Source organism: Urtica dioica, chromosome 11, assembly GCF_054948205.1.
Source record: "Urtica dioica subsp. dioica isolate 48M chromosome 11, U.dioica_male_clone48M_v1_H2, whole genome shotgun sequence".
Lineage (NCBI taxonomy): Eukaryota > Viridiplantae > Streptophyta > Magnoliopsida > Rosales > Urticaceae > Urtica > Urtica dioica.
Window position 1 is genome coordinate 2,230,290 of NC_142766.1, and position 10,861 is coordinate 2,241,150.

At 48.4% G+C, this 10,861-nt stretch overlaps 1 long non-coding RNA gene across 2 annotated transcripts; it reads left to right on the plus strand.

Annotated features, from left to right (window-relative positions):
• The first annotated feature begins 1,071 nt into the window (after positions 1-1,071).
• On the plus strand, positions 1,072-4,497 carry LOC149380647 (uncharacterized). Of its 2 annotated transcripts, XR_016293932.1 has the most exons (3): positions 1,361-1,738; positions 3,081-3,204; positions 4,215-4,497. It is a non-coding gene; the product is annotated as an uncharacterized LOC149380647 (long non-coding RNA). The 2 variants fall into 2 exon arrangements; XR_016293931.1 differs by lacking the exons at positions 3,081-3,204; positions 4,215-4,497 and adding an exon at positions 2,082-2,525 and having other exon boundaries at positions 1,072-1,738.
• The last annotated feature ends 6,364 nt before the right edge of the window (positions 4,498-10,861 follow it).

Sequence of the window (10,861 nt, forward strand, 5' to 3'; positions counted from 1 at the left end):
GCGGCTAATGTTGTTCAGAGCCTTGCAGGAACCAAAGACTTCCTCTTTCAATGATTTTGTCAAGTGGACCCGCACTATGAAATATGACGAGAAATTGCTAGAGAGAGTTTATGTGGACCCATGACGTGTCTACCGAGTTCTTAAGATCCTATTAGAGAACGGAAAATGGCTAACCGATACGGTACGTTTAATTACATTACTTTTAAGGGTAATCTAACAACGTAACCAATTTTTAACATGGTTTTAAAGATGTAGCCAACGTTTGATACATTTTGCAATCTTGCTATTTATAGAATTAAACGATTAGAAAATATCGAAAATACCCTTTCTAAACAAATCCACGTCCCATGTTTGACTATTTTAAATTTCAAATTCAAATAGAAAATTGATTATTAATAATAGAAATATAATAAAAGAATATAAATTTGTAATCGAATCCCATAAGATAAAATATGCTAACATACGCATAAAGCTGGAAGAAGACTTTCATACAAAAAATTTGAAAATAAACCTCATTTCCACTCACCGTCCAAAGAGATTTTCTTCTCGAAACTCTACCTCAACATCAAACCTAGAAGAAAAAAAATACCAAACCCTTCTTTGCTTCTCATACCCAATGAAGAATACCCTACAAAGAGCTTCGACGCGAAAAACATCATTGACGACCAGACTAGAAATTGCTTACAGGATGAAGAAGAAAAATCAAAATAAAGGTTAATTTTAGTAACCACGAAGAATATCCCACATGGATTTTCAATGTGTAGAACACCATGGACGATTCGGATCAAAAAATGTTAGACCCTTGACCCGTGCGGTGGTTCCCGTTAGTTGGGGCTGCCAGGGGGATGTTTGACCAAGAGTGTAAGCACAAGTTTCTGCGTCACTCGTATTTGGAGATTTGGAAGTAAATAACGAGTTTCCATTGTTACAACTAAATTCTCGAGTGAATTATACTCCAATGGATTTATCGAATTAATTTTAAATATATTAAGGTTATGGAAATCTCGGAATAAACAAAGGAATTATCGAGTATAACTCGATTAATAAATTAATTCCGAGGAAACATTCCGGAAATTAAATTAAGAAATAAATTCTTAAGGACGAGAATTAATTCCGAGAAACCTTAAATATATTTAAATTATTCGAGAACGAACGAGAAAATTCTCGGTTCAAATCATATAATTATAATCCGTTCGGTGATGGATTTAATTAAATGATTGTATGAAAGGACGTGGTTGTAACAATTTTAAGGGACCCATTTGAAAGAAAACAAAGAAAATAGGTTGGTTTGTAATTAATGGGATAAGGATGAGCATTGCCATGTCATCAATCAAAGATTTGGATAATATCAAGTGATGTTTATCACTTAGCCGAAAAAAATCAAACCCACCAGCCCAAGGAAGAGAAAAGACACGGGAAAAAAAAAGAAGAAGGAGAAGAGAACCAGAGAGGGAAAGAGAGCGAGAGAGCGGAAGAGACCGAGAGTGAGAGACCGAGGGAGAGAGAGAGAGAGAGCGGCTGAGAAATAGAGAACGAGAGAGCGAGGGGGTGAGCTCGCGAAGGGGACGCTCGGCCGACGAGCCACCAGGACCGAGACCCAAAGTCGCTGGACGTGCGCGCGGACCGAGAAGAGACGAACCACCGCCGTGAGCCGCCGAGGACACCGGCTGAGAGGAGATCGCCGGGAAAGAAGGGAGAAAGGGCCGGAGAAGACTCGAACCCACCAATTTCACCTGAGGTAAGAGAGATTTTTATCTCTAGGGTTCGAAATTTTAGGGTTGGAATTTGGGGGTTTTTGATGTTAAGCGAAATTAATGGTTCAAGAGTTGATTTCGGTGATGATTCCTCTGCTTATGGTGTTGTTCTTGGTTTTGGACGGGTTTGGGTGTGGTTGTGGTCTTGGCTGTGTGGTTTTGGTCTTGGCCGTGTAGAATGGTTCTAGCCGTGTGTTTAGTCTTGATTTTTTTTTGGGACGTGATTCTGAGCTTGATGTTGTTTTTCTAGTTTGAGAATAGGAGTTAACGGTTGTTTCGTTGTTGTGCGTGTGAGTTATATATGTTGAGAGTCTAGGCTCGTTTTAGGTGGGCTGAACAGGTCTCGGGGCAGCGGCTCGGGATGGCGAAGAGGCTGTCCGAAGGTTGGCGGAGCTGTTGCGCGAGTGACGACGGAGCGGGGCTGGTCAGCGAGGTTCATCGGCTCGGTTGGGACGAGCTGTTGGGCCGGGGACGGCAGCAACATTGTGGCGGCTCTCGGGGGGCTGTTCACGGCTGTCGGGTTTCGTTCGGAGACTCGCGAAGTCTCGGTTTAGTGTTAGAAAGTCGAGAAATTTCCCGAGTCTCGACTCGTGCTAGTGCGAACCTATAATTATTTTTGTTGGGTCGTTCTAGATTATGAGAGTTGCGATATAATATCAATATGTATGTTTTGTAATTAAGCTCGTTTAATATAAGTTAGTAAGAAAAATAAATTAATATGTATCGTTATTAAACTCGTTGATGATTCAATCAAATTATTTAGTATCCTCATTTGATTTACGTTTCAAAACCGAGTTCGACTATAAGCTCGACTCTTTTGATTTGGAAAACGAATATCAACGAGAAATGTTTTATTTACGTTCTCAAACGTTATAACTTGTCAATAAAAAGAGACAAGTCAAAAATATTTTCTAGAACATATTTGAAAAGTATCGTTTTGAGTTATTTTCATATAACTTCTGTATGCTATAGATTGTTAGTAAGAGTTTCTTTATACGTTCTTTTCTTTTAGTTTCGACCTTCGGGAACCTATCCTAAGTAATGGGCTTTGTCCCGTCAAAAGAATAGGTGGTCGAATAGCGGGGCGTTTCTTAGCCTAGATCAGGGAAGTTGTTAAGGCCTTGTTCTTAGGCGTCGATTCTTTCCCGTCTCTGTTCTGTCATGTATTCCCTGATGTTTGTTTTTTTTAGACGCTCTGAGTAGCGTGACTAGGAGGACGTTTTGAATACGTTCCTTATGAGCTTTCTTCTAGTAGAAGTGTGTACGTTAGTAGATCAATGGACGAGATACTGAGTATGCTCAATGTTCGATCTTTCTCTTCCATAGATACGTCCAGATTGCTATAAGGATTAGCAGGAGAAGCTTACGAGGACTGGGTTATACGTGAAGTTAAGAAGAACCCTTTTATCTGGAAGAGAAGATCTCAGGATTCGAAAGAATCGTTATCCGGGTAAGTGGATTATAGGCACCTACAATATCAAGAAATATTATATATATCTTTATATATATACATATATTGTACGTGCATTTTCTATATGCTTTCTAGTAAGCAAGAGTAAGATAAGCCAGAAGATAACTCACTATCAAGATTAAGGGCTTTAAGCCACTAACGAATTGGGAAACGAAATTAGTCCGGCTAACAAAAATGGCTAGAGATAACTAGGAACCCGAGCCTTTGCTATGTGTTTGGTTAGCCACCTTCCAGAGATCCAGTCCTAGTGAACTGGATGATGAGAGACTGAAGTTAAGACTCGTATTCAAAAGCGAGAATATTATGATAGGATCTTTGGGAGTCGCATCTCAAGATCTTATAAGTCACGAGTTAATAAGCGAAAAGAATATATGTTAAGATCGGGATTAAACCCGAATTAAGTAGTCTCTCATGTTAAGTTAATTAAAGAGAAAACATAGAATGGTACCGCCTCCGACATATACCCCTTGTTAGCAGGTACCTATTATGCTTCGTGCTGGTACCACATGGGGATTAGGCAGGAGACTGTGCACCCTCCTGTCTGGCGCCAATAAGACATGTGTCGTGCGGATATCATTAAGGGATCCCGAGCAGGAAATGTATTGTATGATGGGAATTGTCGGGACCTAAGCTGGCATATTCTCAAGTAAGAGGAATTACCGGGACCTAAGCTGGTAATTCCATAGATTATGATAAAAGAATGTTATGATGTGAATCACCGGGACCTAAGCTGGTGAATTCTTAAGTAAGAGGAATCTCTCGGGACCTAAGCTGAGTGATTCCTAAGCAGGATGAATCTATCGGGACCTAAGCCGATTGATTCTCAAGTAAGGTGGATTTATCGGGACCTAAGCCGATACTTCCGCAAGTTATGAAAAGATATGATCTCATGTTATGTATTGTTTATGTGTTATGTGCATTGTGCATTAGATATGTAGATATCCGCTTACTGAGTCTTTCGACTCACAGTTATTATCTTGATATTGTAGATAAAGGAAAGGCCAAAGAAGACTGAGCAGAGCATCAGCGAAACCGGTAAGTAAGTAGGCGTGTGTATGTACGGCTGCCGACCTGTGGCTAAGTCAAGGGCGAATGAGTTTGTTTTGTTTTTAAAAGACGAGTCTTTTGTTTGTAAAGTTTTAAATAGTATGTTTTAAGAAAAACGAAAAATTCGCCCATATTTTTGAGACGTTTATGTAAATATTTTAAAAGTTTTTCTAGAAAATGTTTTCTGGAAGCGCTTCCACCAAAGTTTTTATGAATTTTATTTATGTCAAGTAAGATACGAAGATCTCTGCCGCGGCTCGTGGGCGAGCTAAGGCTCGCGGGTCGTGACAAAGAGCTTAGTGGCTCTCTTAAGTCTTTGCCACGCTCATTGCGTTTAGCAGTAAGATGATCCTTGAGACGGCACGAGATCAATATATTGTTTTAAGTAAACCATGAAGAGTTTGTTCATGCAAATCTACATTTGTCTCTTCATACGTTGTTAGGTTTGTTTAAGGACTAAAGACTATAGTTTATCATAAAGCTTCAAACAGACAACGAAGAATGAATGAATGTTTCAACTTTTATCAATGATTCAGTAGTTATAAGCAAGAGTCTTCATGAGACTTTAGTACATCAAATGTACATAAGTAAAGACTACTACTCTTCTTGTGGGCACCACTGACAACAGAGGGCGTACTCGACAGAGGAGACAGAGCGTGGAAGAGTCCTCGGCGACGTCTCAGAACTCTAGAATCGAGTGCCCCGAGAGAGAATGTGTGTTTTCTCTCCTTTGGAGGTGTGAGAGACTCTCAGTTGAAAGTTCCCTCTCATGGGGGAGGTTTCGGACGCATAGGCGATTTCCAATCGGAAATGCAGGAAGCGTAGACGATTTCCTGTCAGAAATGGGGGACACGTCTAGTGTGCTAGACGCGTAGGCAATTTTTAGTCGAAAACCGCAGGAGCACTCGTGGGCTAAGGATTAGTCGTTCGATCGAGAGAGGCGACGCTCGGGAGTCCCGTGGAGCACTTCGGAATCTCCAAGAAAGAGAAATCGAGGAGAATCCACTTCAGGCCAAGGATCGCATCCAAAGAAGCAGAGAGAAGTCTCAAGTTTCTTGAGAATGAATAGGATTCAATATATTTATAGTAGTTGGAGGGGCCTATGAGGCATGTAACTCGTCCATGTGGGACTAGAGAGCGCGCTCCTCCTTGAGGAAGAACGCGCTCCGCCAAGAAGAAGAGTGCAACGCGCGCGGCTCGCAGAGTGCCCCACGCGGCGCACGGCTTGCCTAGAGCGGCGCGAAGTGCGCTATGCACGTGTGTCTCACTTCGAAGACCGTGGTGCACTCTCCTTGAGGGGCGCGTGCCTGACTGGTGTGGCACACGGCTTGCTGTGCGCGCGCCGCGCGCATTCATTGAGGGGCGCGCGCCTGACTTGTCGATCTTTTGTGGGCCTTAGTGGTCTTCGTTTATCTGGTCCGTTGGGCCTTTGGGGCTCAGGATTTCATGCAAGTCGCGTGAAACATAAAAGTCTCTACTCGAGGAATTAAGGTCGACACGAGGGCTCGTCAATCGACTCGTGACACGTAATTCTACTCGAGGAGTTATTTCGACTCGAAGATGACGGATTGACTAATGGAGTTTGACTCGACTCGAGGATCAAGGCTCGACTCGAGGAGAGTGACTCGATTCGAGGAGCAAGGCTCGACTCGAGGAGAGTGACTCGACTCGAGGAGCAAGGCTCGACTCGAGGAGAGTGGCTCGTCTCGAAGAGCTGAAATTTCGGCACGAGGACTTGCCAGTCGATTCGTGGCGGAAGGCATGCCGCTCTTCAGGACCTCCGGCCTGACCATCGGCCCTTTGAACGGCGTGTATTCTTGGCGTTTCGGGTTTTCCGAAAACGACCGACATTAGTAAGCAAGGCGCTCCTCGACGCCGAGACGCACTATCCGGAAATTGAGAAGCTATCACTCGCCCTGGTCATGAGCGCAAGAAAGTTACGACCGTAGTTTCAAGCACATCAGATTATTGTGCGCACAGGGCACGCAATAGAGAAGGCGCTGCAACGAGGATCCTCGACGAGGATGGCAATATGGTCGCAAGAGCTAAGCGAGTATGGGATCATGTTCCAGCCTAGGGCTGCAATAAAAAGGCAGGCCATCACCAACTTCGTGGCAGAATTCTCGTATATGCCTCAACTAGAGGATGAAAAATAAGAAGAAATGAAGGAAGATGACGTGCAAAAGCTGACAAGGAAGAGAGAAGTAGGTCCGATAGGGCCAGTATGGGATTTGCACGTCGACGGTACGTCAAACGCACAAGGAGCTGGCGCCAGGGTAGTATTGACAGATCCCGACCTGATCGACGAAAAGAGGACGGACGCCCTGACCCGCCTAGCCAAGCAAAAAAAGAAGGTCGAGAGATATTACAACTCAAAGGTCAAGCTTCGAAGATTTGCGGATAGGAGCCTTGTTCTAAGAAGGGTGTTCCAAAACACGAAGGTGAAAGGCGATGGAGTCCTGGGACCCACATGGGAAGGGCCGTATCGAGTACGAAGAGCCATTCACAAGGGCACATACGAGCTGGAGAACATGGAGGGCCAAGTCTTCACCCATTCGTGGAATGCCGAACACCTAAGGCAATATTATCAATAAAGGGCTAATCGGCGCCAACGGCCTCCCCTCGACCTTCTATTTGTTATTTTTCTTTCTGGGTTTTGTTTTTATCAAAAGGCCAAGTGCCAAGACAATTATGTTATAACCTTTTCGATTTGCAATGGAAAGTTGTTTTGTTTTTTTGAACTTAGACATGTTGTTGCATATCTTGTATATTATAGTTTCCAGGCATTGCCCAAAAAACCTGAGAAACTCCGGGGGCTAATGGGGACGATGCGAAGATCTCGCAAACAAAAAAAAATGCGACCAGCGCACTAAGGTGTCACGCTCGCCAAAGGATCAACTCAACAAAGGACTCAACCCGACTGTGCAACGCGAATACCGATAGGTAAGCATGACCACTGAGGGATCAAGTCCACGAGAGGTGCGACCCAACACACGGCTACAAGCACCTATAGGCGTCATGTCCCCAGGTGACCATTGCGCTCACCGCCCAATTAAGCGACTCGTAAGCCAGTAGGCCATCGAGCAGGCCACGTTCAAGACATGTGTCTTCAGGACGAACAACTGGCTTGGCCAGCGTCCATGGAAAATGATCAAGGACCCATCCTCATGTGCAACGTTCACATAAAGGCGTCGCACTCGCAGAGATGGGTATCACGCTCGCCGCCCGACGAAATGAGTTGCACGCCGATAGGTTGTTGACTACGTCGGGTTCATGGTTTGCATCCGCAGGGCAAACAACCGGTTTGACCGGCGCCCACGGGAAGCAAGGTCACTCAAGGCCCCCACGAGGGGATGATTCGTCGACTGGGCGGCTTCAGTGAGGGGGTAAACACGCGGGCTATCCACCCATGGCGCATCATCCAGAGAGGGAAACATGTCATCGAACAAGGAAAACGTGGTTCCACAAGATGCATTTTCCTCTGCGGTCGCATCACGAACCCGAATCGCGACGGCATACTGGGCCTCCTCCAAGGCAACGTCCCAGTCATCCTCCAAATCCGCCTTGGCTCGAACAGCGTCGTCCCTCTCCTGAACTGGCCGGGCTCCCTCTAGTGTCGCGGCACGCTCCATATCAGTCTTCATGTTTCGTATGCACCTCAGCAAGTCTCGGAGAATGTGGTCCCCCCGCTCCTGGCACGCCAGCACCTGGACAATAGATAACACGAGTGAGTGCAGTCACGATAGTGACGAACAACATAGAAAAAAGAAAACATACCTTGCGGACGTCGCCAATCCTGTGCTGAAAATACTCTAAGTCACCGACCATCAGGAGCCCCTTGAAATCTCTCGGGTAAAACTCCAAAATTCCTCGAGAACACTGGTCCCTTAGCTTGGCTGCTTCCACCAGAAGCATCGACTCCGGGTCGTCCCCTGCCACTGACACATGGGCACACTTCGAGCAGGAGGGTGAATCGTGCGTCATGGATGACGAGGGTCGTTTGCTGGATGAACACGCCTCATTCTGTGTCGGGGAAGGGGCTTTCACGGGTGACTTCCCTTGGCGAGCCACGATTCGGCAGTGGCGAACAATCAGAGGAGGGCAAGACCCTCGATAATCTCGCGCGAGAACGCTCTTGGGCCATAGCACCTGTCACGGAAAACATAAAACAGTTAAAACATGCAAAGCACGAAATATGACGATAATAAAACATGGTGTAGCGTAAAACATCGTATACCACCCGCGCCTCGAGATGAGGTGGTTGAACCCCCAGCCTTGGACTCTAACTCCGAAGGAGTCTCGTCGTGAGAAGAAAGGTGCCGAGATGCCTAGCCAGTGGTCATAAACCACCCGGTGGTCGCCATGAGGTTTGGGGACTCGAAGAGTGACCGTTGTCGCCTTGAATCTAGGACTGCCCCAATCACGAGCGCGAGCTCAGAGTTTTCAACGTCGTCGTCAGCTGAGAAGTCGGCTACGGCTCCGAAGACAAGGGACGCCGCCCCGAAGGCGGACTCAGATACCCACACCCAAGGGTACCGATGCTTCGAAGTTACTCTAGTAAGGATGGAGAGGCGCTTGTGATGCTGAACCTTGTAGAAACCTGGTTTTCCGGGGACACCCTGAACAGATACAAGGTTCCAAATGTTGTCGGCAGTTGCAGCCCTCTTCTTCGCGCGGTGGAGCATCATGTGACAAGCGGTAACCACGCGATAGAAGGATGGAGACATCTGAGCTGCGTGCACGTTCAATCGAACCAATAGGTCTTGGATCACCGACTAAAAAAGGCAGTCGTAGGCCCCCGCGGAGGCTCCTTCGTGAACAGTGATGTACACATTTCACGGACGGGTAAGAAGATCATCCGGCAATGGGCGCAGCAGGGATACGGACTCCGTTATGCCATATCATTTCTGTAGACTCACAAAGCTGGCAAAGGAAAGAGAACTCGGGATGTCGACGCTTGAGCAGTCAGCGCCATCACAGATCGCCGGTTCCCCGATTGGGAAGGCCAAAGCACGATCTTCCTCGCGGGTAGTTGAGGTACATGTCTCGACGGCGACCGCCCCGGAACCCTCAGAAAGATTAGCCGGTCGCTCGTCGATATTCGAGCCTCCCGATCCGAGTAGAGGATAGAGAGACTTACCTGGGCCTTCGGGTCCGGGGGGGCCATCCGACCCATCGAAAGCGTTCAGCCTGCCTACATCGCCTAGTCCGCCAAGGCCGCCCGGTACTTCCTTGCGTGCGCCTTGTTCGCCAGCGCCGCCTGGCCATAGGCCGGCCGAGCCTCCCTCGCGCGTACTCGGCCCACTAGCGCCGCTCAGCCATTGGCCGCCCGAGCCTTCCTCGCGTGCCCGGCCCACTAGCGCCGCACGGCCATGGGCCAGCTAACCCTTCCTCACGCGCACGGCCCACGTCGCGTATGGCTGGCGTGCATCCTCCCACGCGCGCGCCATGCTCACCAGCGCTGCCCGGCCATTGGCCGGTCGAGCCTTCCTCGCGCGCGCCCAGCCCACAAGCGCCGCCCAGCATGGGTCGATCGGGCCTTCCTCGCGCGCACCCGGCCCACCAGCGCCGCCAGGCCATGGGCCTGCTTAGCCTTCTTTCCGCGCGCGGCCCACGTCACCTAGGGCTAGCACACCTCTTCCCATGCATGCCACGACCAGATTAGCGCCGCCCATCCAGCGCCCCGCTCCAGCGACACCGGTGCCCGTCCGAATCTCGCCATCCAGGGCCGGCGCATCTCCACCCGTGCGGACATCGCCCGGGTCAGTGCCACCCGACACGTACGTGCCTCCGGCAGCACCGACCCTGGTCCAAACCGCGTCGATTGGGATCTGCGTGTCGCGTCCCACGTGCGCCACACCAGGGGCGACGTCGCCCGGGTCCTAGGCGCCCCAGTGGCGCCGGCGTCGGCCAAGGCCATGTCCCCAGGGCCGCCTTACGCCAGATCTCCCCGCGTCGGGGAGTTCCTTCTCTCGGGACATCCCACGGCCAGCGCCTCCATTGCGGCGGCTCCCTCAAATGCAGGGGGCGACCCCCCCCCCCCCACGCCGATCACAGGTAGCCCATCATCGCCAGACAACCACGCGTCCACAGAGGAAAAGTCCGAGTCACCTAAACTCATTGATGTCGTTGCAGAAATCCCAAATCCAAGAGCAGGAGAATGAGATGGAATGTCTCGGGGTGAAGAAAATTGATTCCAAAATCCTCCATATCAACACACGGGGTAAACAAAAGAAATAGAAAGTCATCCTTGGGGGTCCCACTTACCACACAACGCTCAGGGGAACCCATGGGCACGTGGAATGAGAGAAGCGCTTCGGGAAACACAAAATAATAATAATAAAAAAGGGTAAAGGATGAAAATGGTCGAGTCACACATACCTCCTATCTTGGACCCCGAACCACCCCAACAAAGGTCAAGACGACGGTCCTGGAAAGGTGCGGCGAGTTGAAGTTACGACTGATAGATTTTTGAGTTTACCGCTCAAATTACATCCGAGGATAAACTCGGGGGGCTAATGTTGCCGGCCCGTCCCGGACTGGCAAGGGAAAACCATCACGACGACGCGTACGGCCACCACTTTGTCGG